Source organism: Cherax quadricarinatus, chromosome 89, assembly GCF_038502225.1.
Source record: "Cherax quadricarinatus isolate ZL_2023a chromosome 89, ASM3850222v1, whole genome shotgun sequence".
NCBI lineage: Eukaryota > Metazoa > Arthropoda > Malacostraca > Decapoda > Parastacidae > Cherax > Cherax quadricarinatus.
The window spans coordinates 5050962-5078541 of record NC_091380.1 but is presented as its reverse complement, the minus strand read 5'-3'; the positions used below and the strand labels follow the sequence as shown (position 1 = coordinate 5078541).

At 48.0% G+C, this 27580-nt stretch overlaps 1 protein-coding gene across 7 annotated transcripts in view; it reads right to left on the bottom strand.

The window, feature by feature from the left end:
* LOC128697206 (uncharacterized) overlaps nucleotides 1–27580 on the bottom strand; it is a 142225-nt gene that overhangs the window by 94673 nt on the left and 19972 nt on the right. For all 7 annotated transcript variants that reach the window (XR_011394560.1, XR_011394558.1, XR_011394559.1 and 4 more), the window contains exon 2: nucleotides 10259–10309. The gene's annotated coding sequence lies outside the window, so the exon portion shown is untranslated. The remainder of the gene's footprint in view (nucleotides 1–10258; nucleotides 10310–27580) is intronic.

Below are 27580 nucleotides of genomic sequence, written 5' to 3'. Positions count from 1 at the left end.
GTATACCTGGAAAGTACACTTGGGAGGGTATACCTGGAGTACACTTGGGAGGGTATACCTGGAGAGTACACTTGGGAGGGTATACCTGGAGAGTACACTTGGGAGGGTATACTTGGGAGGGTATACTTGGAGAGTGCACTTGGGAGAGTATACTTGGAGAGTACACTTGGGAGGGTATACCTGGAGAGTGCACTTGGGAGGGTATACTTGGAGAGGGCACTTGGGAGGGTATAACTGGAGAGTGCACTTGGGAGGGTATACCTGGAGAGTGCACTTGGGAGGGTATACTTGGGGAGTGCACTTGGGAGGGTATACCTGGAGAGTACACTTGGAAGGGTATACCTGGAGTACACTTGGGAGGATATACCTGGAGAGTACACTTGGGAGGGTATACCTGGAGAGTACACTTGGAAGGGTATACTTGGAGAGTACACTTGGGAGGGTATACCTGGAGAGTACACTTGGGAGGGTATACCTGGAGAGTGCACTTGGGAGGGTATACCTGGAGTACACTTGGGAGGGTATACTTGGAGAGTACACTTGGGAGGGTATACCTGGAGAGTGCACTTGGGAGGGTATACCTGGAGAGTACACTTGGGAGGGTATACCTGGAGAGTACACTTGGGAGGGTATACCTGGAGAGTACACTTGGGAGGGTATACCTGGAGAGTACACTTGGGAGGGTATACCTGGAGAGTACACTTGGGAGGGTATACTTGGAGAGTACACTTGGGAGGGTATACTTGGAGAGTACACTTGGGAGGGTATACTTGGAGAGTACACTTGGGAGGGTATACCTGGAGAGTGCACTTGGGAGGGTATACTTGGAGAGTACACTTGGGAGGGTATACTTGGAGAGTGCACTTGGGAGGGTATACCTGGAGAGTACACTTGGGAGGGTATGCCTGGAGTACACTTGGGAGGGTATACCTGGAGAGTACACTTGGGAGGGTATACCTGGAGAGTACACTTGGGAGGGTATACCTGGAGAGTACACTTGGGAGGGTATACCTGGAGAGTACACTTGAGAGGGTATACTTGGAGAGTACACTTGGGAGGGTGTACTTGGAGAGTACACTTGGGAGAGTACACTTGGGAGAGTATACTTGGAGAGTACACCTGGGAGAGTATACCTAGAGAGTATTCCAGGGGTCAGCGCTCCAGCGGCCCGGTCCACGACCAGTTTGTCTATACAATTTAAAAGGTGTTAGACGGTCTAACGCATTTCAGACTCGCATTGTATACAGAGGATAATTTAGACGCACGTTTCGCCCACTCCTATGTGTCGATAATGACCAAGGACGGACCCAAACATCCTCTGAAATCTGGCCAAATTATGGATCAACCATACAACGCTGCAGCCACTATCTGTTGGTTAAACTGTGGTTGATTCTAAGTGTTGTAGTCGTGATATTCTGTTAATTAAGCCAGTTCGGTGCCCCAAGAGATGGTGCTGGTGCCTTCGCTGTTCCTTCCTTAACAGTAGACAGAGAAATGCTGTTAACAGCTTCGTCTTATCCCTCGTTGACCATACCTCACTAGGAGACAGAGTTATGCACAGATAACCCACACATAGGAGGGGGGGAGCTTACCACGACGTTTCGGTTAGATTGGAATCATTTACAATGTCACCACTGAAAGGCAGGCGAGTTAAAACAATGCGGGTTCGATCACACGGCTAGTCGCAGTGTTATTACTGATTAAATACCACTCGTTCGTGGTTACAATAATACACACACACACACAGGGAGCAGGGAGAGAGAGGACCTAGTAGCAATCAGTGAAGAGGCGGGGCCAGGAGCTATGAATCGACCCCTGCAACCACAAATAGGTGAGTACACACACACACACACACACACATATATATATATATATATATATATATATATATATATATATATATATATATATATATATATATATATATATATATATATATATATATATATATATATATATATATATATATACATATATATAATTTTTTCGAGGACATCTATATCTACTGGGGTGTGGGGGCGTCTATCTACATCTACTAGGGTAGGGCGGGCTGGTAGAGGAGCAGGTAGACGGATCGATGTCTACCACACCCGTCTACATGACTCACACTGACTCACTCCTACAATAGACGCTCTGGGGAGTCCAGGGGTACATGTCTAAATCCTGGAGTAGATTTCTAGAGTCCAGGGCAGATTTTTGCGTCTACGAGTAGATTTACATCACGCTGCGTAGATGTCTAGTGTCCAGGGTAGATATTTAGATGTCTAGGGCCCTGGGGAAGATGTCCAAGACCCTGGGCTAGATGTCTAGGACCCTGGGCTAGATGTCTAGGACCCTGGGCTAGATGTCTAGGACCCTGGGCTAGATGTCTAGGACCCTGGGCTAGATGTCTAGGACCCTAGGCTAGATGTCTAGGACCCTGGGCTAGATGTCTAGGACCCTGGGTAGATGTCTAGGACCCTGAGTAGATGTCTAGGACCCTGAGTAGATGTCTAGGACCCTGGGTAGATGTCTAGGACACTAGGTAGATGTCTAGGACCCTGGGTAGATGTCTAGGACGCTGGGTAGATGTCTAGGACCCTGGGTAGATGTCTAGGACCCTGGGCTAGATGTCTAGGACCCTGGGCTAGATGTCTAGGACCCTAGGCTAGATGTCTAGGACCCTGGGTAGATGTCTAGGACCCTGGGTAGATGTCTAGGACACTGGATAGATGTCTAGGATACTGGGTAGATGTTTAGGACCCTGGGTAGATGTCTAGGACCCTGGGTAGATGTCTAGGACCCTGGGAAGATGTCTAGGACCCTGGGTAGATGTCTAGGACCCTGGGCTAGATGTCTAGGACCCTGGGCTAGATGTCTAGGACCCTAGGCTAGATGTCTAGGACCCTGGGTAATGTCTAGGACCCTGGGTAGATGTCTAGGACCCTGGGTAGATGTCTAGGACACTGGGTAGATGTCTAGGACCCTGGGCAGATGTCTAGGATACTGGGTAGATGTCTAGGACCCTGGGTAGATGTCTAGGACCCTGGGTAGATGTCTAGGACCCTGGGGTAGATGTCGAGGACCCTGGGTAGATGTCTAGGACCCCGGATTAAATGTCTAGGACCCTGAGTAGATGTCTAGGACCCTGGATTAAATGTCTAGGACCCTGGATTAAATGTCTAGGACCCCGGATTAAATGTCTAGAACCCTGCGGTAATGTCTAGGACCCTGAGTAGATGTCTAGGACCCTGAGTAGATGTCTAGGACCCTGGGGTAAAGTCTAGGACCCTGGGCCAGGTGTCTAGGACCTACGGGTAATGTCTAAGACCCTGGGTAGATGTGTTAGGTTATACAACCAAGCTTCAGCAAGTAGGAGATCCTCTGACTAAAACCAGTGTCAGGAAAACTCCTGTCATCTTTCCTTACAAATAAAACACCACAACTACCAACACTACTAACACTGCCACCACCACCATCACACCCACTAACAATAACACCACCACCAGTTACACTACCACTACTAACACCACCACTAACACTACCACTACTAACACCACCACCACCACCACCACCACTAACACTACTAACACCACCACCACTAACACCACCACCACTAACACTATCACTACTAACACCGCCACCACCACTCACACTACCACTACTAACACCACCAACAATACTAACACTACCACTACTAACACCACCACCACCAACACTACCACTACTAACACCACCACCACCACTACTAACACCACCACCACCACTAACACTACCACTACTAACACCACCACCACCACTAACACTACCACTACTAACACCACCACCACTAACACTACTAACACCACCACTAACACTACTAACACCACCACTAACACTACTAACACCACCACTAACACTACTAACACCACCACTAACACTACTAACACCACCACTAACACTACTAACACCACCACTAACACTACTAACACCACCACTAACACCACCACTCACCAATGTGTTGGAGACTGGTCCAACTCTCGTAGACTCACACACCACCACTAACACCACCACTCACCATTGTGTTGGAGACTGGTCCAACTCTCGTAGACTCACACACCACCACTAACACCACCACTCACCATTGTGTTGGAGACTGGTCCAACTCTCGTAGACTCACACACCACCACTAACACCACCACTCACCATTGTGTTGGAGACTGGTCCAACTCTCGTAGACTCACACACCACCACTAACGCTACTAATACCACCACTGACACCACTACTAACACCACCACTAACACTGCTAACACCACCACTAACCATTGTGTTTGAGACTGGTACAACTCTCGTAGACTCACACCACCACTGACACCACCACTAACACCACCACTGACACCACCACTCACCATTGTGTTGGAGACTGGTCCAACTCTCGTAGACTCACACACCACCACTAACACCGCCACTAACACCACCACTGACACCACGACTGACACCACCACTAACACCACCACTAACACCACTACTAACACCACCACTAACACTGCTAACACCACCACTCACCATTGTGTTGGAGACTGGTCCAACTCTCGTAGACTCACACACCACCACTAACACCACCACTGACACCACCACTAACACCACCACTAACACCACCACTCACCATTGTGTTGGAGACTGGTCCAACTCTCGTAGACTCACCACCACTAACACCACCACTCACCATTGTGTTGGAGACTGGTCCAACTCTCGTAGACTCACACACCACCACTAACGCTACTAATACCACCACTGACACCACTACTAACACCACCACTAACACCACCACTCACCATTGTGTTGGAGACTGGTCCAACTCTCGTAGACTCACACACCACCACTAACACCACCACTCACCATTGTGTTGGAGACTGGTCCAACTCTCGTAGACTCACACACCACCACTAACACCACCACTCACCATTGTGTTGGAGACTGGTCCAACTCTCGTAGACTCACACACCACCACTAACACCACCACTCACCATTGTGTTGGAGACTGGTCCAACTCTCGTAGACTCACACACCACCACTAACACCACCACTCACCATTGTGTTGGAGACTGGTCCAACTCTCGTAGACTCACACACCACCACTAACACCACCACTCACCATTGTGTTGGAGACTGGTCCAACTCTCGTAGACTCACACACCACCACTAACACCACCACTCACCATTGTGTTGGAGACTGGTCCAACTCTCGTAGACTCACACACCACCACTAACACCACCACTCACCATTGTGTTGGAGACTGGTCCAACTCTCGTAGACTCACACACCACCACTAACACCACCACTCACCATTGTGTTGGAGACTGGTCCAACTCTCGTAGACTCACACACCATCACTAACACCACCACTCACCATTGTGTTGGAGACTGGTCCAACTCTCGTAGACTCACACACCACCACTAACACCACCACTCACCATTGTGTTGGAGACTGGTCCAACTCTCGTAGACTCACACACCACCACTAACACCACCACTCACCATTGTGTTGGAGACTGGTCCAACTCTCGTAGACTCACACACCACCACTAACACCACCACTCACCATTGTGTTGGAGACTGGTCCAACTCTCGTAGACTCACACACCATCACTAACACCACCACTCACCATTGTGTTGGAGACTGGTCCAACTCTCGTAGACTCACACACCACCACTAACACCACCACTCACCATTGTGTTGGAGACTGGTCCAACTCTCGTAGACTCACACACCACCACTAACACCACCACTCACCATTGTGTTGGAGACTGGTCCAACTCTCGTAGACTCACACACCACCACTAACACCACCACTAACACCACCACTCACCATTGTGTTGGAGACTGGTCCAACTCTCGTAGACTCACACACCACCACTAACACCACCACTCACCATTGTGTTGGAGACTGGTCCAACTCTCGTAGACTCACACACCACCACTAACACCACCACTCACCATTGTGTTGGAGACTGGTCCAACTCTCGTAGACTCACACACCACCACTAACACCACCACTCACCATTGTGTTGGAGACTGGTCCAACTCTCGTAGACTCACATACCACCACTAACACCACCACTCACCATTGTGTTGGAGACTGGTCCAACTCTCGTAGACTCACACACCACCACTAACACCACCACTCACCATTGTGTTGGAGACTGGTCCAACTCTCGTAGACTCACACACCACCACTAACACCACCACTCACCATTGTGTTGGAGACTGGTCCAACTCTCGTAGACTCACACACCACCACTAACACCACCACTCACCATTGTGTTGGAGACTGGTCCAACTCTCGTAGACTCACACACCACCACTAACACCACCACTAACACCACCACTCACCATTGTGTTGGAGACTGGTCCAACTCTCGTAGACTCACACACCACCACTAACACCACCACTCACCATTGTGTTGGAGACTGGTCCAACTCTCGTAGACTCACACACCACCACTAACACCACCACTCACCATTGTGTTGGAGACTGGTCCAACTCTCGTAGACTCACACACCACCACTAACACCACCACTCACCATTGTGTTGGAGACTGGTCCAACTCTCGTAGACTCACACACCACCACTAACACCACCACTCACCATTGTGTTGGAGACTGGTCCAACTCTCGTAGACTCACACACCACCACTAACACCACCACTCACCATTGTGTTGGAGACTGGTCCAACTCTCGTAGACTCACACACCACCACTAACACCACCACTCACCATTGTGTTGGAGACTGGTCCAACTCTCGTAGACTCACACACCACCACTAACACCACCACTCACCATTGTGTTGGAGACTGGTCCAACTCTCGTAGACTCACACACCACCACTAACACCACCACTCACCATTGTGTTGGAGACTGGTCCAACTCTCGTAGACTCACACACCACCACTAACACCACCACTCACCATTGTGTTGGAGACTGGTCCAACTCTCGTAGACTCACACACCACCACTAACACCACCACTCACCATTGTGTTGGAGACTGGTCCAACTCTCGTAGACTCACACACCACCACTAACACCACCACTCACCATTGTGTTGGAGACTGGTCCAACTCTCGTAGACTCACACACCACCACTAACACCACCACTCACCATTGTGTTGGAGACTGGTCCAACTCTCGTAGACTCACACACCACCACTAACACCACCACTCACCATTGTGTTGGAGACTGGTCCAACTCTCGTAGACTCACACACCACCACTAACACCACCACTCACCATTGTGTTGGAGACTGGTCCAACTCTCGTAGACTCACACACCACCACTAACACCACCACTCACCATTGTGTTGGAGACTGGTCCAACTCTCGTAGACTCACACACCACCACTAACACCACCACTCACCATTGTGTTGGAGACTGGTCCAACTCTCGTAGACTCACACACCACCACTAACACCACCACTCACCATTGTGTTGGAGACTGGTCCAACTCTCGTAGACTCACACACCACCACTAACACCACCACTCACCATTGTGTTGGAGACTGGTCCAACTCTCGTAGACTCACACACCACCACTAACACCACCACTCACCATTGTGTTGGAGACTGGTCCAACTCTCGTAGACTCACACACCACCACTAACACCACCACTCACCATTGTGTTGGAGACTGGTCCAACTCTCGTAGACTCACACACCACCACTAACACCACCACTCACCATTGTGTTGGAGACTGGTCCAACTCTCGTAGACTCACACACCACCACTAACACCACCACTCACCATTGTGTTGGAGACTGGTCCAACTCTCGTAGACTCACACACCACCACTAACACCACCACTCACCATTGTGTTGGAGACTGGTCCAACTCTCGTAGACTCACACACCACCACTAACACCACCACTCACCATTGTGTTGGAGACTGGTCCAACTCTCGTAGACTCACACACCACCACTAACACCACCACTCACCATTGTGTTGGAGACTGGTCCAACTCTCGTAGACTCACACACCACCACTAACACCACCACTCACCATTGTGTTGGAGACTGGTCCAACTCTCGTAGACTCACACACCACCACTAACACCACCACTCACCATTGTGTTGGAGACTGGTCCAACTCTCGTAGACTCACACACCACCACTAACACCACCACTCACCATTGTGTTGGAGACTGGTCCAACTCTCGTAGACTCACACACCACCACTAACACCACCACTCACCATTGTGTTGGAGACTGGTCCAACTCTCGTAGACTCACACACCACCACTAACACCACCACTCACCATTGTGTTGGAGACTGGTCCAACTCTCGTAGACTCACACACCACCACTAACACCACCACTCACCATTGTGTTGGAGACTGGTCCAACTCTCGTAGACTCACACACCACCACTAACACCACCACTCACCATTGTGTTGGAGACTGGTCCAACTCTCGTAGACTCACACACCACCACTAACACCACCACTCACCATTGTGTTGGAGACTGGTCCAACTCTCGTAGACTCACACACCACCACTAACACCACCACTCACCATTGTGTTGGAGACTGGTCCAACTCTCGTAGACTCACACACCACCACTAACACCACCACTCACCATTGTGTTGGAGACTGGTCCAACTCTCGTAGACTCACACACCACCACTAACACCACCACTCACCATTGTGTTGGAGACTGGTCCAACTCTCGTAGACTCACACACCACCACTAACACCACCACTCACCATTGTGTTGGAGACTGGTCCAACTCTCGTAGACTCACACACCACCACTAACACCACCACTCACCATTGTGTTGGAGACTGGTCCAACTCTCGTAGACTCACACACCACCACTAACACCACCACTCACCATTGTGTTGGAGACTGGTCCAACTCTCGTAGACTCACACACCACCACTAACACCACCACTCACCATTGTGTTGGAGACTGGTCCAACTCTCGTAGACTCACACACCACCACTAACACCACCACTCACCATTGTGTTGGAGACTGGTCCAACTCTCGTAGACTCACACACCACCACTAACACCACCACTCACCATTGTGTTGGAGACTGGTCCAACTCTCGTAGACTCACACACCACCACTAACACCACCACTCACCATTGTGTTGGAGACTGGTCCAACTCTCGTAGACTCACACACCACCACTAACACCACCACTCACCATTGTGTTGGAGACTGGTCCAACTCTCGTAGACTCACACACCACCACTAACACCACCACTCACCATTGTGTTGGAGACTGGTCCAACTCTCGTAGACTCACACACCACCACTAACACCACCACTCACCATTGTGTTGGAGACTGGTCCAACTCTCGTAGACTCACACACCACCACTAACACCACCACTCACCATTGTGTTGGAGACTGGTCCAACTCTCGTAGACTCACACACCACCACTAACACCACCACTCACCATTGTGTTGGAGACTGGTCCAACTCTCGTAGACTCACACACCACCACTAACACCACCACTCACCATTGTGTTGGAGACTGGTCCAACTCTCGTAGACTCACACACCACCACTAACACCACCACTCACCATTGTGTTGGAGACTGGTCCAACTCTCGTAGACTCACACACCACCACTAACACCACCACTCACCATTGTGTTGGAGACTGGTCCAACTCTCGTAGACTCACACACCACCACTAACACCACCACTCACCATTGTGTTGGAGACTGGTCCAACTCTCGTAGACTCACACACCACCACTAACACCACCACTCACCATTGTGTTGGAGACTGGTCCAACTCTCGTAGACTCACACACCACCACTAACACCACCACTCACCATTGTGTTGGAGACTGGTCCAACTCTCGTAGACTCACACACCACCACTAACACCACCACTCACCATTGTGTTGGAGACTGGTCCAACTCTCGTAGACTCACACACCACCACTAACACCACCACTCACCATTGTGTTGGAGACTGGTCCAACTCTCGTAGACTCACACACCACCACTAACACCACCACTCACCATTGTGTTGGAGACTGGTCCAACTCTCGTAGACTCACACACCACCACTAACACCACCACTCACCATTGTGTTGGAGACTGGTCCAACTCTCGTAGACTCACACACCACCACTAACACCACCACTCACCATTGTGTTGGAGACTGGTCCAACTCTCGTAGACTCACACACCACCACTAACACCACCACTCACCATTGTGTTGGAGACTGGTCCAACTCTCGTAGACTCACACACCACCACTAACACCACCACTCACCATTGTGTTGGAGACTGGTCCAACTCTCGTAGACTCACACACCACCACGATCTGTGGAAAGAGATATTACTTTAGTCGGGATCTACATCTACCCTAACTTCTACATGACTTACATCTACCCTAACTTCTACATGACCTACATCTACCCTAACTTCTACATGACCTACATCTACCCTAACTTCTACATGACTTACATCTACCCTAACTTCTACATGACCAATATCTGCCCTAACTTCTACATGACTTACATCTACCCTAACTTCTACATGACTTACATCTACCCTAACTTCTACATGACTTACATCTACCCTAACTTCTACATGACTTACATCTACCCTAACTTCTACATGACCTACATCTACCCTAACTTCTACATGACCTACATCTACCCTAACTTCTACATGACCTACATCTACCCTAACTTCTACATGACCTACATCTACCCTAACTTCTACATGACCTACATCTACCCTAACTTCTACATGACCTACATCTACCCTAACTTCTACATGACCTACATCTACCCTAACTTCTACATGACCAATATCTGCCCTAACTTCTACATGACCTACATCTACCCTAACTTCTACATGACCTACATCTACCCTAACTTCTACATGACCTACATCTACCCTAACTTCTACATGACCTATATCTACCCTAACTTCTACATGACCTACATCTACCCTAACTTCTACATGACCTACATCTACCCTAACTTCTACATGACCTACATCTACCCTAACTTCTACATGACCTACATCTACCCTAACTTCTACATGACCAATATCTGCCCTAACTTCTACATGACCAATATCTGCCCTAACTTCTACATGACCAATATCTGCCCTAACTTCTACATGACCAATATCTGCCCTAACTTCTACATGACCAATATCTGCCCTAACTTCTACATGACTTACATCTACCCTAACTTCTACATGACCTACATCTACCCTAACTTCTACATGACCAATATCTGCCCTAACTTCTACATGACCAATATCTGCCCTAACTTCTACATGACCAATATCTACCCTAACTTCTACATGACCAATATCTGCCCTAACTTCTACATGACCAATATCTGCCCTAACTTCTACATGACCAATATCTGCCCTAACTTCTACATGACCAATATCTGCCCTAACTTCTACATGACCAATATCTGCCCTAACTTCTACATGACCAATATCTACCCTAACTTCTACATGACCAATATCTGCCCTAACTTCTACATGACCTACATCTGCCCTAACTTCTACATGACCAATATCTGCCCTAACTTCTACATGACCAATATCTGCCCTAACTTCTACATGACCAATATCTACCCTAACTTCTACATGACCAATATCTGCCCTAACTTCTACATGACCAATATCTGCCCTAACTTCTACATGACCAATATCTGCCCTAACTTCTACATGACCAATATCTGCCCTAACTTCTACATGACCAATATCTGCCCTAACTTCTACATGACCAATATCTGCCCTAACTTCTACATGACCAATATCTGCCCTAACTTCTACATGACCAATATCTGCCCTAACTTCTACATGACCAATATCTGCCCTAACTTCTACATGACCAATATCTGCCCTAACTTCTACATGACCAATATCTGCCCTAACTTCTACATGACCAATATCTGCCCTAACTTCTACATGACCTACATCTACCCTAACTTCTACATGACCTACATCTACCCTAACTTCTACATGACCTACATCTACCCTAACTTCTACATGACCAATATCTGCCCTAACTTCTACATGACCTACATCTGCCCTAACTTCTACATGACCTACATCTGCCCTAACTTCTACATGACCTACATCTGCCCTAACTTCTACATGACCTACATCTGCCCTAACTTCTACATGACCTACATCTGCCCTAACTTCTACATGACCTACATCTGCCCTAACTTCTACATGACCTACATCTGCCCTAACTTCTACATGACCTACATCTACCCTAACTTCTACATGACCTACATCTACCCTAACTTCTACATGACCTACATCTGCCCTAACTTCTACATGACCTACATCTGCCCTAACTTCTACATGACCTACATCTGCCCTAACTTCTACATGACCTACATCTGCCCTAACTTCTACATGACCTACATCTACCCTAACTTCTACATGACCTACATCTACCCTAACTTCTACATGACCTACATCTGCCCTAACTTCTACATGACCTACATCTGCCCTAACTTCTACATGACCTACATCTACCCTAACTTCTACATGACCTACATCTACCCTAACTTCTACATGACGTTCCTCCTTGATGCCACTTGCATGCAAACACAGTTGCTGTAATCAAAGTAACTAGTAAACCCAGTATACAGTAGGGATACCTGTAATCACTGGGGTATCCCCAACTCGTGTATGATCCCTTGAATAATTATTCAAGGGATGACTATGTGGCATTCTACTATTATTGTGCTATACCTCGGCTACATCACCGTCTGAGGTTGTAGGAGAGGTTGTAGGATAAGTTGTAGGAGAGGTTGTAGGAGAGGTTGTAGGAGAAGTTGTAAGAGAGGTTGTAGGAGAGGTTGTAGGAGAAGTTGTAAGAGAGGTTGTAGGAGAGGTTGTAGGAGAAGTTGTAAGAGAGGTTGTAGGAGAGGTTGTAGGAGAGTTGGTAGGAGAGTTGGTAGGAGAGTTGGTAGGAGAGTTGGTAGGAGAGTTGGTAGGAGAGTTGGTAGGAGAGTTGGTAGGAGAGTTGGTAGGAGAGTTGGTAGGAGAGGTTGTAGGAGAGTTGGTAGGAGAGTTGGTAGGAGAGGTTGTAGGAGAGGTTGTAGGAGAAGTTGTAGGAGAGGTTGTAGGAGAGGTTGTAGGAGAGGTTGTAGGAGAGGTTGTAGGAGAGGTTGTAGGAGAGGTTGTAGGAGAGGTTGTAGGAGAGGTTGTAGGAGAAGTTGTAGGAGAGGTTGTAGGAGAAGTTGTAAGAGAGGTTGTACGAGAGTTTGTAGGAGTTTGTAAGAGAGGTTGTAGGAGAGGTTGTAGGAGAGGTTGTAGGAGAGGTTGTAGGAGAAGTTGTAGGAGAGGTTGTAGGAGAGGTTGTAGGAGAAGTTGTAGGAGAAGTTGTAGGAGAGGTTGTAGGAGAAGTTGTAAGAGAGGTTGTACGAGAGTTTGTAGGAGTTTGTAAGAGAGGTTGTAGGAGAGGTTGTAGGAGAGGTTGTAGGAGAGGTTGTAGGAGAAGTTGTAGGAGAAGTTGTAGGAGAAGTTGTAGGAGAGGTTGTAGGAGAAGTTGTAGGAGAGTTTGTAGGAGAGGTTGTAGGAGAAGTTGTAAGAGAGGTTGTAGGAGAGGTTGTAGGAGAAGTTGTAAGAGAGGTTGTAGGAGAGGTTGTAGGAGAAGTTGTAAGAGAGGTTGTAGGAGAGGTTGTAGGAGAAGTTGTAAGAGAGGTTGTAGGAGAGGTTGTAGGAGTTTGTAGGAGAGGTTGTAGGAGAGGTTGTAGGAGAGGTTGTAGGAGAAGTTGTAAGAGAGGTTGTAGGAGAGTTTGTAGGAGTTTGTAGGAGAGGTTGTAGGAGAGTTTGTAGGAGAGTTGGTAGGAGAGTTGGTAGGAGAGGTTGTAGGAGAGGTTGTAGGAGAAGTTGTAAGAGAGGTTGTACGAGAGTTTGTAGGAGTTTGTAGGAGAGGTTGTAGGAGAGGTTGTAGGAGAGGTTGTAGGAGAGGTAGGAGAAGTTGTAAGAGAGGTTGTAGGAGAGGTTGTAGGAGAGGTTGTAGGAGAAGTTGTAAGAGAGGTTGTACGAGAGTTTGTAGGAGTTTGTAGGAGAGGTTGTAGGAGAGGTTGTAGGAGAGGTTGTAGGAGAGGTTGTAGGAGAGGTTGTAGGAGAAGTTGTAGGAGAGGTTGTAGGAGAGGTTGTAGGAGAGGTTGTAGGAGAGGTTGTAGGAGAGGCTACAGGAGAGGCTACAGGAGAAGCTACAGGAGAAGCTACAGGAGAAGCTACAGGAGAAGCTACAGGAGAAGCTACAGGAGAAGCTACAGGAGAGGCTGTAGGAGAGGCTACAGGAGAGGCTACAGGAGAGGCTACAGGAGAAGCTACAGGAGAAGCTACAGGAGAAGCTACAGGAGAGGCTACAGGAGAGGCTACAGGAGAGGCTGTAGGAGAGGCTACAGGAGAGGCTACAGGAGAGGCTACAGGAGAAGCTACAGGAGAAGCTACAGGAGAAGCTACAGGAGAAGCTACAGGAGAAGCTACAGGAGAGGCTACAGGAGAGGCTACAGGAGAGGCTGTAGGAGAGGCTACAGGAGAGGCTACAGGAGAGGCTACAGGAGAAGCTACAGGAGAAGCTACAGGAGAGGCTACAGGAGAAGCTACAGGAGAAGCTACAGGAGAGGCTACAGGAGAGGCTGTAGGAGAGGCTACAGGAGAGGCTACAGGAGAGGCTACAGGAGAAGCTACAGGAGAAGCTACAGGAGAGGCTACAGGAGAAGCTACAGGAGAAGCTACAGGAGAGGCTACAGGAGAGGCTACAGGAGAGGCTGTAGGAGAGGCTACAGGAGAGGCTACAGGAGAGGCTACAGGAGAAGCTACAGGAGAAGCTACAGGAGAGGCTACAGGAGAGGCTACAGGAGAAGCTACAGGAGAGGCTACAGGAGAGGCTACAGGAGAAGCTACAGAAGAAGCTACAGGAGAAGCTACAGGAGAGGCTACAGGAGAGGCTACAGGAGAAGCTACAGGAGAGGCTACAGGAGAGGCTACAGGAGAAGCTACAGGAGAAGCTACAGGAGAGGCTACAGGAGAGGCTACAGGAGAGGCTGTAGGAGAGGCTACAGGAGAGGCTACAGGAGAAGCTACAGGAGAAGCTACAGGAGAGGCTACAGGAGAGGCTACAGGAGAGGAGGAGAGGCTGTAGGAGAGGCTGTAGGAGAGGCTACAGGAGAGGCTACAGGAGAGGCTACAGGAGAGGCTGTAGGAGAGGCTACAGGAGAGGCTACAGGAGAGGCTACAGGAGAGGCTACAGGAGAGGCTGTAGGAGAGGCTACAGGAGAGGCTGTAGGAGAGGCTACAGGAGAGGCTGTAGGAGAGGCTACAGGAGAGGCTACAGGAGAGGCTACAGGAGAGGCTACAGGAGAGGCTACAGGAGAGGCTGTAGGAGAGGCTGTAGGAGAGGCTACAGGAGAGGCTGTAGGAGAGGCTACAGGAGAGGCTACAGGAGAGGCTGTAGGAGAGGCTACAGGAGAGGCTGTAGGAGAGGCTACAGGAGAGGCTGTAGGAGAGGCTACAGGAGAGGCTGTAGGAGAGGCTACAGGAGAGGCTGTAGGAGAGGCTACAGGAGAGGCTGTAGGAGAGGCTACAGGAGAGGCTGTAGGAGAGGCTACAGGAGAGGCTGTAGAGCGGCTACAGGAGAGGCTGTAGGAGAGGCTACAGGAGAGGCTAGGAGAGGCTAGGAGAGGCTGTAGGCTACAGGAGAGGCTGTAGGAGAGGCTACAGGAGAGGCTACAGGAGAGGCTACAGGAGAGGCTGTAGGAGAGGCTACAGGAGAGGCTGTAGGAGAGGCTACAGGAGAGGCTACAGGAGAGGCTGTAGGAGAGGCTACAGGAGAGGCTGTAGGAGAGGCTACAGGAGAGGCTACAGGAGAGGCTGTAGGAGAGGCTACAGGAGAGGCTGTAGGAGAGGCTACAGGAGAGGCTGTAGGAGAGGCTACAGGAGAGGCTACAGGAGAGGCTGTAGGAGAGGCTACAGGAGAGGCTGTAGGAGAGGCTACAGGAGAGGCTGTAGGAGAGGCTACAGGAGAGGCTGTAGGAGAGGCTACAGGAGAGGCTGTAGGAGAGGCTACAGGAGAGGCTACTGTAGGAGAGGCTACAGGAGAGGTAGGAGAGGCTACAGGAGAGGCTACAGGAGAGGCTACAGGAGAGGCTACAGGAGAGGCTGTAGAGAGGCTACAGGAGAGGCTGTAGGAGAGGCTACAGGAGAGGCTACAGGAGAGGCTGTAGGAGAGGCTACAGGAGAGGCTGTAGGAGAGGCTACAGGAGAGGCTGTAGGAGAGGCTACAGGAGAGGCTGTAGGAGAGGCTACAGGAGAGGCTGTAGGAGAGGCTACAGGAGAGGCTGTAGGAGAGGCTACAGGAGAGGCTGTAGGAGAGGCTACAGGAGAGGCTGTAGGAGAGGCTACAGGAGAGGCTGTAGGAGAGGCTACAGGAGAGGCTGTAGGAGAGGCTGTAGGAGAGGCTACAGGAGAGGCTGTAGGAGAGGCTACAGGAGAGGCTGTAGGAGAGGCTACAGGAGAGGCTGTAGGAGAGGCTACAGGAGAGGCTGTAGGAGAGGCTACAGGAGAGGCTGTAGGAGAGGCTACAGGAGAGGCTGTAGGAGAGGCTGTAGGAGAGGCTACAGGAGTGGCTGTAGGAGAGGCTGTAGGAGAGGCTACAGGAGAGGCTGTAGGAGAGGCTACAGGAGAGGCTGTAGGAGAGGCTACAGGAGAGGCTGTAGGAGAGGCTACAGGAGAGGCTGTAGGAGAGGCTACAGGAGAGGCTGTAGGAGAGGCTACAGGAGAGGCTGTAGGAGAGGCTGTAGGAGAGGCTACAGGAGAGGCTGTAGGAGAGGCTACAGGAGAGGCTGTAGGAGAGGCTACAGGAGAGGCTGTAGGAGAGGCTACAGGAGAGGCTGTAGGAGAGGCTGTAGGAGAGGCTACAGGAGAGGCTGTAGGAGAGGCTACAGGAGAGGCTGTAGGAGAGGCTGTAGGAGAGGCTACAGGAGAGGCTGTAGGAGAGGCTGTAGGAGAGGCTACAGGAGAGGCTGTAGGAGAGGCTACAGGAGAGGCTGTAGGAGAGGCTACAGGAGAGGATACAGGAGAGGCTACAGGAGAGGCTACAGGAGAGGCTACAGGAGAGGCTACAGGAGAGGCTACAGGAGAGGCTACAGGAGAGGCTGTAGGAGAGGCTGTAGGAGAGGCTACAGGAGAGGCTGTAGGAGAGGCTGTAGGAGAGGCTACAGGAGAGGCTGTAGGAGAGGCTACAGGAGAGGCTGTAGGAGAGGCTACAGGAGAGGATACAGGAGAGGCTACAGGAGAGGCTACAGGAGAGGCTGTAGGAGAGGCTACAGGAGAGGATACAGGAGAGGCTACAGGAGAGGCTACAGGAGAGGCTACAGGAGAGGCTACAGGAGAGGCTGTAGGAGAGGCTGTAGGAGAGGCTACAGGAGAGGCTACAGGAGAGGCTACAGGAGAGGCTACAGGAGAGGCTACAGGAGAGGCTGTAGGAGAGGCTACAGGAGAGGCTGTAGGAGAGGCTACAGGAGAGGCTACAGGAGAGGCTACAGGAGAGGCTACAGGAGAGGCTACAGGAGAGGCTGTAGGAGAGGCTGTAGGAGAGGCTACAGGAGAGGCTGTAGGAGAGGCTACAGGAGAGGATACAGGAGAGGCTACAGGAGAGGCTACAGGAGAGGCTACAGGAGAGGCTACAGGAGAGGCTACAGGAGAGGCTACAGGAGAGGCTGTAGGAGAGGCTGTAGGAGAGGCTGTAGGAGAGGCTACAGGAGGCTACAGGAGAGGCTACAGGAGAGGCTACAGGAGAGGCTGTAGGAGAGGCTGTAGGAGAGGCTACAGGAGTTATAAGTAAGTCGTGTTATTTAACCTACTCTAAATTTTAACAATATCAACGTTGCCATGACAACGTACTGCTGTGACTATCGCATAATTTGAATGGTATCGGCATAGGCCTAGAATAATTTGAATGGTATCGGCATAGGCCTAGAATAATTTGAATGGTATCGGCATAGGCCTAGAATAATTTGAATGGTATCGGCATAGGCCTAGAATTAGCCATCAGCATCACCAAAAAAATTCTGGAATCGTTCAATCCCAACTTGTAAACACAAATTCTCGTTTTCTAAATCTTATTTTAAGTCGTCAGGTTAATACATTTCGTACGAAATGTATTAATGTGAAGGGAAGGGGGTTAGAGATAGGGGTTTAGAGGGGGTAGAGGGGGTTGTAAGGGTAGGGGTTGAAGGGGAAGGGGGTTGAAGGAGGGGTAGATTTGGTCTGGTTATCATGAGAAAGGGTGGCAGTTTGAAGGGGGTGCTTTTATATCTGTGTGGCGCCACCATCTTATCTGACTAGTGTTGTAACTGCTCTATCTGTAGCACTGCATGCTATCTGCTAAGCCATGCTACGGCACATGCTCTAATACCATGGTAACATCGCTAACACCATGCTAACAGTACGCTAACACCGTGCTAACACCGCTAATGCCATGCTAACACCATGCTAACACCGCTAATACCATGGTAACATCGCTAACAACATGCTAACAGTACGCTAACACCGTGCTAACACCGATAATGCCATGCTAACACCGATAATGCCATGCTAACACCGCTAACATCATGTTAGCACTACGATAACACCATGCTAACAACGCTAATACCATGGTAACATCGCTGACACCGTGCTAACAGTACGCTAACACCGTGCTAACACCGTTAATGCCATGCTAACACCGCTAACACCATGCTAACACTGCTAACACCATGCTAACACCACTAACACCATGCAAACAGTACGTTAACGCCATGCTAACGCCGCTAACACCATGCTAACGCCGCTAACACCATGCTAACACCGCTAACACCATGCTAACAGTACGCTAACACCACTGACACCATACCAACACCGCTAACACCACACTAATACCGCTAACACCATACTAATGCCACATTTTCACCACACTAACACCAAGCTAACACCACATTTTCAAGAGAAAATGACAGGACAGACAGGGAGAGACTGTTTGAGAGGCGGGAAACCAGCACTCAAGGGCAAAGCTGGAGGTTCAAGACACGGATGAGCCACAGGGATGTCAGGAAGTATTTCTTCAGCCACAGGGGTGGTCGTAAAGCGGAAAGACCTGGACGAAGTGAAAACAGACTCCATACATCTAAGACCGCTTCCACGAAGCGGGTCCAGGAGCTGAGACTGTAATAATCTCTATATTTTAGCTAAAAACTGACGTGAACAATTTACTCTGACACGTGTGTCAGGTTATATTCTAGACGGTACTGAAGTGTACATTCTAGACGGTACAGAAGTGTACATTCTAGACGGTACAGAAGTGTACATTCTAGACGGTACAGAAGTATACATTCTAGACGGTACTGAAGTGTACATTCTAGACGGTACAGAAGTGTACATTCTAGACGGTACAGAAGTGTACATTCTAGACGGTACTGAAGTGTACATTCTAGACGATACTGAAGTATACATTCTAGACGGTACAGAAGTGTACATTCTAGACGGTACAGAAGTGTACATTCTAGACGGTACAGAAGTGTACATTCTAGACGGTACAGAAGTGTACATTCTAGACGGTACAGAAGTGTACATTCTAGACGGTACAGAAGTGTACATTCTAGACGGTACAGAAGTGTACATTCTAGACGGTACAGAAGTGTACATTCTAGACGGTACTGAAGTGTACATTCTAGACGGTACAGAAGTGTACATTCTAGACGGTACAGAAGTGTACATTCTAGACGGTACTGAAGTGTACATTCTAGACGATACTGAAGTATACATTCTAGACGGTACAGAAGTATACATTCTAGACGGTACAGAAGTGTACATTCTAGACGGTACAGAAGTGTACATTCTAGACGGTACAGAAGTGTACATTCTAGACGGTACAGAAGTATACATTCTAGACGGTACAGAAGTGTACATTCTAGACGGTACAGAAGTGTACATTCTAGACGGTACTGAAGTGTACATTCTAGACGGTACAGAAGTGTACATTCTAGACGGTACAGAAGTGTACATTCTAGACGGTACAGAAGTGTACATTCTAGACGGTACAGCAGTATACATTCTAGACGGTACTGAAGTGTACATTCTAGACGGTACAGAAGTGTACATTCTAGACGGTACAGAAGTGTACATTCTAGACGGTACAGAAGTATACATTCTAGACGGTACAGAAGTGTACATTCTAGACGGTACTGAAGTGTACATTCTAGACGGTACAGAAGTGTACATTCTAGACGGTACTGAAGTGTACATTCTAGACGGTACAGAAGTATACATTCTAGACGGTACAGAAGTGTACATTCTAGACGATACTGAAGTGTACATTCTAGACGGTACAGAAGTGTACATTCTAGACGGTACAGAAGTATACATTCTAGACGGTACAGAAGTGTACATTCTAGACGGTACAGAAGTGTACATTCTAGACGGTACAGAAGTATACATTCTAGACGGTACAGAAGTGTACATTCTAGACGGTACAGAAGTATACATTCTAGACGGTACAGAAGTGTACATTCTAGACGGTACAGAAGTATACATTCTAGACGGTACAGAAGTGTACATTCTAGACGGTACAGAAGTATACATTCTAGACGGTACAGAAGTGTACATTCTAGACGGTACAGAAGTATACATTCTAGACGGTACAGAAGTGTACATTCTAGACGGTACAGAAGTATACATTCTAGACGGTACAGAAGTGTACATTCTAGACGGTACAGAAGTATACATTCTAGACGGTACAGAAGTGTACATTCTAGACGGTACAGAAGTATACATTCTAGACGGTACAGAAGTGTACATTCTAGACGGTACTGAAGTGTACATTCTAGACGGTACAGAAGTGTACATTCTAGACGGTACTGAAGTGTACATTCTAGACGGTACAGAAGTATACATTCTAGACGGTACAGAAGTATACATTCTAGACGGTACAGAAGTGTACATTCTAGACGGTACTGAAGTGTACATTCTAGACGGTACAGAAGTGTACATTCTAGACGGTACTGAAGTGTACATTCTAGACGATACTGAAGTATACATTCTAGACGATACTGAAGTATACATTCTAGACGATACTGAAGTATACATTCTAGACGATACTGAAGTATACATTCTAGACGGTACTGAAGTATACATTCTAGACGGTACTGAAGTGTACATTCTAGACGATACTGAAGTATACATTCTAGACGGTACTGAAGTGTACATTCTAGACGATACTGAAGTGTACATTCTAGACGGTACTGAAGTGTACATTCTAGACGGTACTGAAGTGTACATTCTAGACGGTACTGAAGTGTACATTCTAGACGATACAGAAGTGTACATTCTAGACGGTACTGAAGTATACATTCTAGACGATACTGAAGTATACATTCTAGACGGTACAGAAGTGTACATTCTAGACGGTACTGAAGTATACATTCTAGACGGTACAGAAGTATACATTCTAGACGGTACAGAAGTATACATTCTAGACGGTACAGAAGTATACATTCTAGACGGTACTGAAGTGTACATTCTAGACGGTACTGAAGTGTACATTCTAGACGATACTGAAGTGTACATTCTAGACGGTACTGAAGTGTACATTCTAGACGATACTGAAGTGTACATTCTAGACGATACTGAAGTGTACATTCTAGACGATACTGAAGTATACATTCTAGACGGTACAGAAGTATACATTCTAGACGGTACTGAAGTGTATATTCTAGACGGTACAGAAGTATATATTCTAGATGATACTGAAGTATACATTCTAGACGGTACTGAAGTATACATTCTAGACGGTACTGAAGTATACATTCTAGACGGTACTGAAGTATACATTCTAGACGATACTGAAGTATACATTCTAGACGGTACTGAAGTATACATTCTAGACGATACTGAAGTGTACATTCTAGTATCTCTAGAGGAGAGATACTACGTATTTTGATACAATTTCCTCCGGTACGATTCCAGCTGTGAACTAAGAGATTATATTATATATATATATATATATATATATATATATATATATATATATATATATAATAGGCACCTAAGTCCCCCTGTCTCCTAATATTACGTTATTTTTCACCTATAATCTACCTTGTACATAATTACTATGGCATTAGTTTGGTCAGGTGAAGTCCAGGATCTTAACTTAATTCCTGGTATGACAAATCTTTGGTGACAACTGTGTTTTAGACCTCTGGAACACAGTTGTCACCAAAGATTTGTGAAGTTATACCAGGAATTATAGATCGTGGACTCGACCTGACGAGACGAAGCAGATGTGAGAGTAATTATGTACACGGTAGATTATAGGGGGAAATATGTTAGAACACAGGGGAGTTAAGGTGCCAACAACACTTACCTATAAATAACAAAAAGGCTCAATTCCGTGACTGGAACGATACACAACCCGCACATAAAAGAGAAAAGCTTACGACGACGTTTCGGTCCGACTTGGAGCATTGACAAAGTCACACTGACTGACTTTGTCAATGGTTCAAGTCGCACCGAAACGTCGTCGTAAGCTTCTCTCTTTTATGTGCGGGTTATTTGTGTAACACTTATCTCCTGGAATTGATATCAAGAGATGAATACTGGAAGCTTAGACGAGTGAGATGATGATGCGGATATCTGTACAACACCTGTGTAGTTGTGTCTTGCAGATGTTTCGCCCATTAGTTGCTTTGTTAATGCACTACGGACACATGTTTAGTAAATTGCTGGAAATAACGTGGTGAGGTTCTCAGTCTGGCTGAGGGACTGATTACCTGCTACTGTCTACAAGACTGAGGGACTGATTACCCCGTCTACTGTCTACAAGACTGAGGGACTGATTACCTGCTACTGTCTACAAGACTGAGGGACTGATTACCTGCTACTGTCTACAAGACTGAGGGACTGATTACCCCGTCTACTGTCTACAAGACTGAGGGACTGATTACCTGCTACTGTCTACAAGACTGAGGGACTGATTACCTGCTACTGTCTACAAGACTGAGGGACTGATTACCTGCTACTGTCTACAAGACTGAGGGACTGATTACCTGCTACTGTCTACTAGACTGAGGGACTGATTACCTGCTACTGTCTACTAGACTGAGGGACTGATTACCTGCTACTGTTTACAAGACTGAGGGACTGATTACCTGCTACTGTCTACAAGACTGAGGGACTGATTACCTGCTACTGTCTACTAGACTGAGGGACTGATTACCTGCTACTGTATACAAGACTGAGGGACTGATTACCTGCTACTGTCTACAAGACTGAGGGACTGATTACCTGCTACTGTCTACAAGACTGAGGGACTGATTACCCCGTCTACTGTCTACAAGACTGAGGGACTGATTACCTGCTACTGTCTACAAGACTGAGGGACTGATTACCTGCTACTGTCTACAAGACTGAGGGACTGATTACCTGCTACTGTCTACAAGACTGAGGGACTGATTACCCCGTCTACTGTCTACAAGACTGAGGGACTGATTACCTGCTACTGTCTACAAGACTGAGGGACTGATTACCTGCTACTGTCTACAAGACTGAGGGACTGATTACCCCGTCTACTGTCTACAAGACTGAGGGACTGATTACCTGCTACTGTCTACAAGACTGAGGGACTGATTACCTACTACTGTCTACAAGACTGAGGGACTGATTACCTGCTACTGTCTACAAGACTGAGGGACTGATTACCTGCTAATGTCTACAAGACTGAGGGACTCACTACCTGCTACTGTCTACAAGACTGAGGGACTGATTACCTGCTACTGTCTACAAGACTGAGGGACTGATTACCTGCTACTGTCTACAAGACTGAGGGACTCACTACCTGCTACTGTCTACAAGACTGAGGGACTGATTACCTGCTACTGTCTACAAGACTGAGGGACTGATTACCTACTACTGTCTACAAGACTGAGGGACTCACTACCTGCTACTGTCTACAAGACTGAGGGACTGATTACCTGCTACTGTCTACAAGACTGAGGGACTGATTACCTGTTACTGTCTACAAGACTGAGGGACTGATTACCTGCTACTGTCTACAAGAGTGAGGGACTGATTACCTGCTACTGTCTACAAGAGTGAGGGACTGATTACCTACTACTGTCTACAAGACTGAGGGACTGATTACCTGCTACTGTCTACAAGAGTGAGGGACTGATTACCTGCTACTGTCTACAAGAGTGAGGGACTGATTACCTACTACTGTCTACAAGACTGAGGGACTGATTACCTGCTACTGTCTACAAGACTGAGGGACTCACTACCTGCTACTGTCTACAAGACTGAGGGACTGATTACCTGCTACTGTCTACAAGACTGAGGGACTGATTACCCCATCTACTGTCTACAAGACTGGGGGACTGATTACCTGCTACTGTCTACAAGACTGAGGGACTGATTACCTGCTACTGTCTACAAGACTGAGGGACTGATTACCTGCTACTGTCTACAAGACTGAGGGACTGATTACCTACTACTGTCTACAAGACTGAGGGACTGATTACCTACTACTGTCTACAAGACTGAGGGACTGATTACCTGCTACTGTCTACAAGACTGAGGGACTGATTACCCCATCTACTGTCTACAAGACTGAGGGACTGATTACCTGCTACTGTCTACAAGACTGAGGGACTGATTACCTGCTACTGTCTACAAGACTGAGGGACTGATTACCTGCTACTGTCTACAAGACTGAGGGACTGATTACCTGCTACTGTCTACAAGACTGAGGGACTGATTACCTGCTACTGTCTACAAGACAGAGACTGATTACCCCATCTACTGTCTACAAGACTGAGGGACTGATTACCTGCTACTGTCTACAAGACTGAGGGACTGATACCTGCTACTGTCTACAAGACTGAGGGACTGATTACCTACTACTGTCTACAAGACTGAGGGACTGATTACCTACTACTGTCTACAAGACTGAGGGACTGATTACCTGCTACTGTCTACAAGACTGAGGGACTGATTACCCCATCTACTGTCTACAAGACTGAGGGACTGATTACCTGCTACTGTCTACAAGACTGAGGGACTGATTACCTGCTACTGTCTACAAGACTGAGGGACTGATTACCTGCTACTGTCTACAAGACTGAGGGACTGATTACCTGCTACTGTCTACAAGACTGAGGGACTGATTACCTACTACTGTCTACAAGACTGAAGGACTGATTACCTACTACTGTGTACAAGACTGAGGGACTGATTACCTACTACTGTTTACAAGACTGAGGGACTGATTACCTGCTACTGTCTACAAGACTGAGGGACTGATTACCTGCTACTGTCTACAAGACTGAGGGTCTGATTACCTACTACTGTCTACAAGACTGAGGGACTGATTACCTACTACTGTCTACAAGACTGAGGGACTGATTACCTGCTACTGTCTACAAGACTGAGGGACTGATTACCTGCTACTGTCTACAAGACTGAGGGTCTGATTACCTACTACTGTCTACAAGACTGAGGGACTGATTACCTACTACTGTCTACAAGACTGAGGGACTGATTACCTACTACTGTCTACAAGACTGAGGGACTGATTACCTACTACTGTCTACAAGACTGAGGGACTGATTACCTGCTACTGTCTACAAGACTGAAGGACTGATTACCTACTACTGTTTACAAGACTGAGGGACTGATTACCTACTACTGTCTACAAGACTGAGGGACTGATTACCTGCTACTGTCTACAAGACTGAAGGACTGATTACCTACTACTGTCTACAAGACTGAGGGACTGATTACCCCATCTACTGTCTACAAGACTGAGGGACTGATTACCTGCTACTGTCTACAAGACTGAGGGACTGATTACCTGCTACTGTCTACAAGACTGAGGGACTGATTACCTGCTACTGTCTACAAGATTGAGGGACTGATTACCTACTACTGTCTACAAGACTGAGGGACTGATTACCTGCTACTGTCTACAAGACTGAAGGACTGATTACCTACTACTGTCTACAAGACTGAGGGACTGATTACCCCATCTACTGTCTACAAGACTGAGGGACTGATTACCTGCTACTGTCTACAAGACTGAGGGACTGATTACCTGCTACTGTATACAAGACTGGGGGACTGATTACCCCATCTACTGTCTACAAGACTGAGGGACTGATTACCTGCTACTGTTTACAAGACTGAGGGACTGATTACCCTATCTACTGTCTACAAGACTGAGGGACTGATTACCTGCTACTGTCTACAAGACTGAGGGACTGATTACCTTCTACTGTCTACAAGACTGAGGGACTGATTACCTACTACTGTCTACAAGACTGAGGGACTGATTACCTACTACTGTCTACAAGACTGAGGGACTGATTACCTACTACTGTCTACAAGACTGAGGGACTGATTACCTCATCTACTGTCTACAAGACTGAGGGACTGATTACCTGCTACTGTCTACAAGACTGAGGGACTGATTACCTACTACTGTCTACAAGACTGAGGGACTGATTACCTACTACTGTCTACAAGACTGAGGGACTGATTACCTACTACTGTCTACAAGACTGAGGGACTGATTACCCCATCTACTGTCTACAAGACTGAGGGACTGATTACCTGCTACTGTCTACAAGACTGAAGGACTGATTACCTGCTACTGTCTACAAGACTGAGGGACTGATTACCTACTACTGTCTACAAGACTGAGGGACTGATTACCTGCTACTGTCTACAAGACAGAGGGACTGATTACCTGCTACTGTCTACAAGACTGAAGGACTGATTACCTGCTACTGTCTACAAGACTGAGGGACTGATTACCTACTACTGTCTACAAGACTGAGGGACTGATTACCTGCTACTGTCTACAAGACAGAGGGACTGATTACCTGCTACTGTCTACAAGACTGAGGGACTGATTACCTGCTACTGTCTACAAGACTGAGGGACTGATTACCTGCTACTGTATACAAGACTGAGGGACTGATTACCTGCTACTGTCTACAAGACTGAGGGACTGATTACCTGCTACTGTCTACAAGACTGAGGGACTGATTACCTGCTACTGTCTACAAGACTGAGGGACTGATTACCTGCTACTGTCTACAAGACTGGGGGACTGATTACCTGCTGTCTACAAGACTGAGGGACTGATTACCTGTTACTGTCTACAAGACTGAGGGACTGATTACCTGCTACTGTCTACAAGACTGAGGGACTGATTACCTGCTACTGTCTACAAGACTGAGGGACTAATTATCTAATAATCAGCCTACTGGCTGGTGTTGATGACGGGGGTCAGCGCCCCCGCCAGGACACAGACCAGACCTACTGGCTGGTGTTGATGACGGGGGTCAGCGCCCCTGCCAGGTCACAGACCAGACCTACTGGCTGGTGATGACGGGGGTCAGCGCCCCCGCCAGGTCACAGACCAGACCTACTGGCTGGTGATGACGGGGGTCAGCTCCCCCGCCAGGTCACAGACCAGACCTACTGGCTGGTGTCGATGACGGGGGTCAGCGCGCCCCCAAGGTCACAGACCAGACCTACTGGCTGGTGTTGA